We start from the raw sequence: 9,721 nt of genomic DNA, 5'->3' as shown, positions 1-9,721 counted from the left end.
TATTCCAACTTTCAACAAACTGACTTCAGCCAAGTCCATGTGCATTTTGGAAGCATTTCTTTGACAGGGAGTTTAATGTGGTCATGCTGAACCCGGCGACCTGAGTTCGATTCCAGGCCATGGTTAACGTTGTTGGCGAGCTATATCCGAGCCAATAATAATGATCAGAGCCCACAACTCCCAGCTATGTTTATCATCTGACACACGGTACAGTAATGCGTTTCTACAACACAACGCGAAACGTACGTAGGAACGAGTGGCATTGGTCCCAACATGTGCAGGCGGTGCAACTGCAACAGGAGGGGGGGAAATAGACAAGGGACGGCTATTTCATGTCTGGTACCAGGGTCCATGCTATGCCACTGGTAGGGGAAAAATGACTTCATGGCAAGATGCACGGTCGTCCTTTGGGGATGCCGGGCTCGGGCAAATACCACCATGTGAGTCACCCCCCTTTAAACTAAACCGGGAAGTATTGCATCCGACAACGTGACGTCAAAGTGCGCCCCCCCCCCAAAGTGCGGGGCCCGGGGCAGTCACCCCGTTTTGCCATAATCGTAGGGACGGCTCCGGAAATATTCGGGGTTATACAATACAAGGTGATCCATTTACCGATAGCCACGGACATAAGATAACATATTTTTTTAAATCTTCTAGATGTTTTCCAGCAATTTCAGTACACTTGTACACTTATTCTACATTTAAAAACTATCATGTTTAAGGTATGGGGCCATCGCTTTCACGATATTCAATCACCTACTCTTTGATTCTTTCGGTAAAGTCACGTAGGTAGAAAGATAAATAAAATTAAACAAAATATATATATCACGACGTTTCGATCGCAACACAAGCGGTCGTCCTCAGGCGGAAAAAATATATCCAGCAGTGGAGCTGCTGAATCAGCGAGAGAGCTCTTACAACGAGAGGTCATTTATGTTTTTCTCCACCTGAGGACGACCGCTTGTGTTGCGATCGAAACGTCGTGGTTGATTATTTTGTTGTTTTTATTTATTTATTTTTCTACCTACGTGACTTTACCGAAAGATCCAAAGAGTATGGATTCCTGCAGTCACGAAAGCTTCAAATCAAGAGTCAATCACCTGTTTGCAGGAAAACGTCAGTGGATTATGAAAAATCAGTGGGATATGTATAGATGGATCAACGTGCATTATGAACTTTCCCTGGCATCTTTCACACATCGTTGTCCACTGGGCCGTTATGTTTGTTTTACTTGTTCCAATATAGATAAAGAAATTGTAACATGCACAGCAAATTGCACGTAATCTTTATGTTTTGACCTCAAAGCAATGACCTCTCCAGACTTGCCATCTCACGCGGCACAATCTCACTAAGAGCACAACGCCAAATTAGCTGCCTCAATGCAACCGTAATGGCTTGGAGACACTCTGGAATATTAAATACCCGCGTGACTTTTTTGTGGATTTAAACTCTGGGTGAGAGCACATTCGTGTACACATTGACTTGAATTCTAATCCAACACTTTCTCTCGACCAATGAGAAACCCCGTCACAACAGGGAAGTGCGTGCAGGCTGGATGGAAGTACAATGATGCGGCCACACTTTCAGCTCTTGTTTGAGCCGGTGGCCTCGACAAGGCTGAGAGCATTTGTACGTGCAACGTGATGGTCACGTGACATCCGTGCAATGTGCGATGAGAGTCATACCTCCCTTGCTGTGTCTGACCACACTGATTCTGTGCTGTTCAATATTAGCCTGCGAAGCTGTGTGGAGGAAAGCACGCGAGGATCTGACAAAATCAGGGGATGATGGCAGGTTTGAGTCTGGGCTCAGGTGGTCGACTTTTTTCGCGCCGTACGTAGCCAACCTTGCTCATCGGAGGTGCGCAGGAAGGACAACGAACTTAACACAAAAAGCACTTCTAAGGAACTGAGTTTGCACATCTAGATTTACAAGTACACCGTTCCAGTGACTTCCTAATATCGGAAGGAAGAACGTTCCAGACGGCCACAGAAGTGCACCTGAAAGCGCGCGATGCAGTGACCGTCTTTGTTCGATCGTTAGCCAAAAGCCGCTGCTAAAAGGATGACCGGAGTTCACGTGATGGTTTCTACGAGATCAGCGAGGTAAAATAGCTGTCCGCTCAGCAGCAATAATGTGTACAGCGCAGTCGATCGGCAGGTAGTGTGTGGTGGGGTACAGTGTGGGCGCTCCCACCCCTCCCAGACGCCTGGCCTGCGTGAAAGAGAAGGCCAAGTCACCTCGAGACGGGCTCTCTAGAGCTTCCTCGAGTTGAGGCCCTTCTGCCTGCAGTGGTGTGAACAAGACACGTCAGCGCTGCACCTTTGCCTTTTTACAACATAATATAAAATATCGACACAGTAGTGGGCTGACATGTTGGGTAATAACCCTTCGGAACAATATTGGAGAGGCAAAAAATGTTGACTGTCTCATCGACGCACTGTAGTTGGGAAAAGAGCGAAATTTTTAAAAGACATTTTCCAAGTGAACAGTTTTGAATGTCAAAAACGGATTTGTTATTACAACGACGATTATCCCGAGTGCAATTTTTGTTTCCAATTGTTACATTATTGCTCGTTTTGTTAATGCCAATAACAACGGGGTCGAGAGAGTCATAATCCTGGCTGGTGTGAGCAGCTGATGGGACCTCCAGGGACCACTGCTTTGGACAACTTCGTGTTTGTATTTCCCTGGAGTTTCTCTGTTGTGTTTAAGTGTTTACTGTCGCCCTGCCTCGTCCAACATAACAATACTAATAACTATTATTCATCTAATACAGTAATAACTATTATCAATCTGATGCTAGATGAAGTCAGTGAAGGTTTGGTGAGATAATCTTGCACAGGACCGGTTCAGATGTCAACATGCCACTGATGTGAGTCAAACTCACTGGAGTATGACGGAGGATAAATACCAGTCAGCTACTTTGGTGAGAGATGTTTTGTATTTGTGTTTCATAGGATGCGTTAAGTGTTGTTCTAATGCCTTGGAGCAACACGCATATTACCAACAGGATAAATTCAACACATTAACAGGCGATCAGTGTTCCACTGCTCCAGATTTTCTAGTAAAGTTTATTGTTTTTGTTTTAATGATACATTTGTCAAAGGATAACGCAGTGAAACGGCCTCATTGAATATGAAGCAATATATATTTTTTATACAACACATCCCGACCAGAAAACGATATTGTACCAGACATGTATCCCTCGTACTCATTTCCACTGCTGTTGTTTTTGGGAAAATATATTTGGCACGCCACGTCACATCCTATGAAGAGTTGTTTTTTAATCCAGTTCATAGGGTTATAGGGAATACACAGTACGGAAATATAAGAGTATTATTATAATTCGGCGTATAACTCTGGTGGGGTTGCATTACGCTGATAATCCAAATACCAAGGCAGCAATAGACACGTTCCTGAAAAATATCGAGTGACAATGTAATCCTATTTATTACATAACATGCTCCTGTGCAAATTTACTGCAATGCCATATTTTGTCCCGATTACATATAAAGTCCCATTTTACTTCACGTTTACGTCCATAAGAACACGATTATTATATAACAGGGTGGGAGAGGTCTGTCGAAGATACATAATTTAGATAATTTGTCATCTGTATTTCGCTTCTTCCCTATAGAAAATATTGTTCCAATATTCTTCGAACATTATTAAGGAATAATATAATTTGCCAAGGCAATCCTCTGGTCTCTTTATCAGGAGGGACCTGCATTGGGGTGTTTTTGGCCAATTTGATTCGTCGAGTGTTTTTTGACTACGTGTGGACGGAAAGCGGTGTCCATGGAGAAAGCCCACGCAATACGAGGGGGTGGCACGACACCACTGCCGCCCCGTGGTCGAATTGCGTCTCCACGCCTTATACCACCTGGCATTGTCACCCCTACGAGCACTAACCAGGCTAAGACTCGGACGAATTCGCGGTGATTTGGACCGTAACAACCAATAGGCGAGTCACTGTGACGATAGCTTTCTTGGGAACGTGGCTTCGAGCCTAAAATCACCGCCGTGGATTATGTATCGCCCCCCCCCCAACGCGTGTTTGTCTTCGGATTTATTTAATTAACATTACGGAAACCCACCGGTAGCTTTCCGGGCAAAAGGAGTTTGCATATTTACTAATTAAGAAATGCGTAAGATTTTTTATTTTTTACGCATTGGATATTGTGACAAAGCTTTTTGGCAACAATTTGACGAATGCGCACGGGTTTCCATCGGGTAAAAGTCCCTAAAATCGTAAACAAAGTTAAACAAAATTCACATTTTGTTCATATTTACGCGAGTTCTAGCGTACGGACAGAGCGAATGTAAATAAATGGCTTAAAACCTCTTAGTTACGGGGGAAGCATTCAAATCGAGGAAATTCGCATGGAACGCATCTCCACACACACAATGACCACACCGTGGCGCCCCACTGCCAATAAACCACGACCATACCCTGCACAGACAGACGAACCGCCTCGGCAGCGTTGAGTTGTATGAGAACGTGCGTGGGTATGGTGAGGATCGCTCCTCCTGCCTTCCAAATCTCTCAAAGCTCTCAAACCGCAGGCCGTGTTCTCAGCAGGGCCGGATTAGGGTCCTTGTCGGCCCTAGGCACGTCTGTTTCGTCGGCATTAGGTGATAACGCTTTCCAGTCGGTAGTGAGGCTTCCCCGTGTTACTACCGCCGCTGTCACTCGCTTGGTTCACGCGGTGCTTCGTCAAGCCGCTGGACAGATGTCGTTCCAGATACGTTCATTCTTACATTTATTTGTATCGCAGCCCATTTAGTTTTCGTGGGCCCTAGGCACAGTATAGCCCAATAGGCACAGTGCCCGCTGGGTAATACGGCCCTGGTGTTCAGTGTTGCCAACGAAACAATGAGTGGCCAACTCTTGGATTGTGTTTGTTTGTGTGAACTTCTTTCGCACCGTAAGCAGTCAAACGTGCTAATCGGAAGTGCGACAATAGACTAAACACAAAAAGCGTCTCTAAAAAATGAGTTTTCAAACTCGAATATAAAAAAAAAAATCATAGCTCCAGTGGCTTCGTAAATGTCAGAAGGAAGAGAGCGTTCCAGGCGGTCGCAGAAGCGCATCTGAAAGCGCGCGATGCAGTGGCCGTCTTCGTTCGATGGCTGAGCCAAAAAGGTGCTGCTGCAAGGATGACCGGCGTGAGCTGAGTGTATGGTAGAACCACGTGATTCAGGCGTTCGTCACGACATACATGTCCAATACAGCCAACACTGTCAGCATTCAATAAATACGCACATACACAACAGCAGGCGTTATTGGCCACGAAATGCTGAAGTGAAGTGACGTCAGCATAGCGATTGTGCCACGCTAAGTGCACTTTGGGGCCACGTAAAGTTAAGACAAAGATCCCCCCACTCCTATAACCTTCACATACTTGGGGCAAGTGCTGTTAGCGAGCACCACCGAAGGGTGGCCAACGCAACGTCCGGCCGCTTTTGTCTCCCCAGTGGCGATGTTTATTCACCGCCCCAGGTACTAATTTGAGGACGAGTCGACCTAGGGGATGCCCTGGACCGGTTCAAGTAATAGTCGCGGGTGAAACGGGACTGCAACTCCGCTAACCACTGCGCCACCGCTCCAAACGTGCAACTCACGCAACGTGTGGCCTGCAATTCATCTCAAAGCACACTGCTAAGTGCGCGATCATTAAAGAGTACAACTTAGCATTAAGAATTCATTAAAAAAATAATTGCCAGCTCTTTCGCTCCGTGGCATTCCATCGCTGGGTGAAAGCCTCCCTGTGGCGTGTCGGTCACGGGTTTTTTTTTTTAACCATACTTCCCCTTGCTAAGGAACCACACAATTACATGTATATTCCAATTGCATCGCACACGCGTGGAGGCCAATGCTACTTGGGAGACGTGGAGCCACGCGACGAGGAAAGTGAACACGAATGACTGAATCTCCAAAAATAATGGGGTCGAGATGGTTTACGCGCACAGAGATGTATCATCCTGAAAGTCTCTTTGGTTCTTGCGGTAAAGTCACGTCGGACGCTTGTGTTGCGCCCGAAACGTCGTGATTCATTTCATTTCTAACTACGTGACTTTACCGAAAGAACCAAAGAGATGGGTTCCTGCAGTCACGAAAGCTTCAAATCAAGATTAAATCATCCTTACAGCGTTTGCACAAAGCTCCTTAAGCTTGTCAGCATCATTGAGGGGTGGCACAGGGAGAGGAAGAACGGGGCAACATCCACGAAATAGGTACTCATTTGAGGCTGCGTCGACCTAGGAGAAGCCCAGGACCGGTTCAGATAATCGTCACGGGTGAGCGGGATTCGAACTCGTGTGGCCGCTAGCTGCACCTAGCCTGGCACACACGACTTCATAACCATCCGGGCAACATAAGGCGAGACAAATGTGGAGTGCCACACTAATTTCAAGAGCCAGGGCTTCGTTCTGTTCCCACTGAAGTCACGAGCACCGCACAATAGACACACACAGACAACACGCGGCGCACGTGTGCAGAGGGACGATGCGAAATCAAAGGCAACGAATGAGCCAGCATTAACACGCGCGGTGCCACGCGGTTTAGACTGTGGGAGTCACTCCTGCGGGGCCACGTCACACCACCGTCACCTCAAAGGGGTTTAAAGCGTAACCGGCTCGCACCATGGGGTCTCCCCCCCCCCCCACAGCGGCTGTAATCCGCCGCTGAGAGTCGGCAGCGACGCCACGTGTTGTGTACGTCGTGTCGTGGGTCCACAACGACGCCACGTGGTGTGTACGTTGTGTTGAGCTCCCTCCCCTCTGCTCATATGAGCCGCACGGAGAGCGGCGTTTGAACTGCGCCGTGGTCCGATAGCGCCTCTGTGAATGCTGTCGTTTGTTTGAGTTCTCTTGGGTCCAGGCTGGGCCAGCGCTGCGCGAGGGCATAGCACGACCACTTTCCACTCAGCCAACCGGAGAGAAAACAGGGTATTGACGTATCGCTAGAACAACAACAACAACAGCAACTTACAATGTAAAACGTACATTACAAATATACGATTAAGTAGGCTTGCAATCTAGATTTGTGATTAAATTCATTGTATTTTATACATACGTGAGTTTACCTAAAGAACCAAAGAATAGGCTTGCAATAATATTGTTTTAAACTTAGAATGTTGTCGTGGTCTACTTGTAACCTGGAGCCTACTGAATGACCAAACAACTTGGGTGGATGGGTGGTTGTCCTCCTCGTTCCCAGCTATTCTTAGCAGCAGCAGCAGCACCCTGCTCCTTCTTTGGTTCACCGTTCGTCACCCCAGCCCAGGGGTTCGGCAACCTCCGGCCACGTAGCCACGTGCGACGGCTCTTTGATGACCACTCCTTGACGTTGCTTATGAAGGACGACCGCCGTCTTGGTATTCATCACGTGCATTGCGACTCCTCTTGAAATTATTGAGGTTTTATTTTTTAAAATACAGAATTTTAAATAAAAAAAATGGATCTTCTTGTTGCTTTGATTTCCGATCCCCTGTGCGAGCTGGTGCGATGCTTTGGTTGGTGAATCCGGAGCAGGTTGGGACTCGCAGCCGTGGTTTGTGCGTGACAGTCACGAGGGGTTGTTTGGACATACTTCACCACGCTGGTCAGTACGACTTGAAAGGGTTTTAAGGGAATATTTGTGACAAATGTATTTTAAAGTCATGCTTCTCGCTGACTACCTGCCTGGTATGGGTGCCTTCCAATGATTTACATCCAACTCGATATTTTCCAGAACGCTGTGAGGCTGGCTTGGGGTAAAATGTGTAATTGGCATAAGGCACTACCACCAGAGTACATTGTACGCCTATCCACAATAACTATATATTATTGTACCCTGCATTTGCACGCACCATCGCAGCATCGCGAGGCAGAATTTTGCGAGATGGATGTGGCCGGGTGCCAAAAATAAATTCCCGGAACAGCGTTCGGTGGCTGTTACGACTGAAATTAATCACCGCTGATATCCGTCCTCTCTCCATCTCCCATCAAAGAGCAATACTGCATCGCAGGAGATGGGCGACAATACCTTGTTTTTGAATCTGTGAATAAAGCTGTCGAGCGATGTCCCTTTCCAATGACCTCTGTATGGTGTAAACTCAGGAGTCGTATGAAGGCAGCAGTGGGATGGTCAGGAAGGTGATCATAGCCGGCCTGACACTGATCCGTTGGCCCGATAAGGCCTTGCCAAAGCGCCCTGCGGTCTATAGTGTACGTTGCAGACATATGACTACAATCACTACACATCGTGGGTAAAATACGATTGAAAGAATACGTTGAACTGAAGTGTAGGCTCGGGGAGGCCTTCATCCAGCAGTGGGTTGATCATGGCTGATGATGATGATGATAGTGTCTCTATCTACATGACTCTGTTGCACAATAATTCCACGTGCTCTCGTGTGGTAGCTCTAATGATTCGTCCAGCTCGCGAAATTCAGGATTGCGATTTGTCTCACGAATCGATTCTATTTTCAATTATTGGTGTGAATATGTAGCGGCCTCTAGTGCCTAGATGGTTTCACGTAAGCCAATTACATCTAACGTATACATATCGAAATACAATATTACAGATACGGTTAGATACTTTTCTTTTTGAATGTGGCCTTAACATATCAATCAACGATGCTATGCCTCATAACACCACCACGTGTTCTGGTTACCAGCGGTAAGTGACACGTGAAGCGGTCTCAGACTCTCTCTACCTCCATCAATTGGCACTTACCAGCGCGGCGAAGTATGATCACACAGCCTCCGTGACGGACATGGCGTGAGTCGACCTCCATCCAAAAGTTGATTGACCCAGGGCTGGAAAATATTATTATATTATTATTATCAGTAGGCGATTGTTTGGTGGAAAAGTTGAATGATTCGCTGTCTCTGGTCTACCGTGAGTTTCAGGCGAGTAGAAGACTGACTCTTGGCTCTCCGCTCCGGAGAAAATATTTTTCTTCATCACCGAATCCAGCCGCATTGAACGTGAATCAAATTGTGTTGCATTTTTGGAAGCCAAACTCAGCAACTCGACGCAAGTGTATATTTATTTAGCAAAATGTCATGACGCGTGCCTTAATGCGATCTGCACAAGCGCGCGTGTGCTGTGTTTAGATCTCTGTAAAAGACAAAGATAAAGACAAAGATCCCCCGTATAGCTTTAACAGACTGTAGGGGCAAGTGTTGTTAGCGACCACCTATGAAGGCCAGAACGATACACGAGGGGGTGAGTGGCCAGCACCACGCCCGACCGCCTTTGGCTCCCTAGTGGCGATGTTTACACACCGCACCAGATACTCATTTGAGGCTGAGTCGACCTAGGGGAGGCCCGGGACCGGTTCAGATAATCGTCACTGGTGTTGGCCGTGAGCGGATATCTAACCCATGTTGCCGGGTTCATAGCGCAGCGCGCTAACCGCTACACTATCGCTCTACATACACATACACACGCACGCACGTATAAAAACAGACAAAGCTGCCCGTATGGAGGTTCGCGCTGTTGTTGGAGCAAGTGCTGTTTGCAAGCAGCTGTGAAGGAAGTACTGTGATGACACACAACGGGGTGGTGCGGCTAGGACCCACACCCGCCCCGCCCCCCCAGTGGTAATGTTTACACAACCACACCAGGTACTAATTTATGACTGAGTCTACCTAGGAGGATACCCAGGACCGTTTCAGATCATCACCACTGCAAGTTGGCCATGTGGTAACCATTATGTCACCGTTC

The sequence above is a fragment of the Lampetra planeri genome, chromosome 25 (genome assembly GCF_965212315.1).
Source record: "Lampetra planeri chromosome 25, kcLamPlan1.2.h2, whole genome shotgun sequence".
Taxonomy (NCBI): domain Eukaryota; kingdom Metazoa; phylum Chordata; class Hyperoartia; order Petromyzontiformes; family Petromyzontidae; genus Lampetra; species Lampetra planeri.
Note: the sequence above shows the minus strand (reverse complement) of the source record.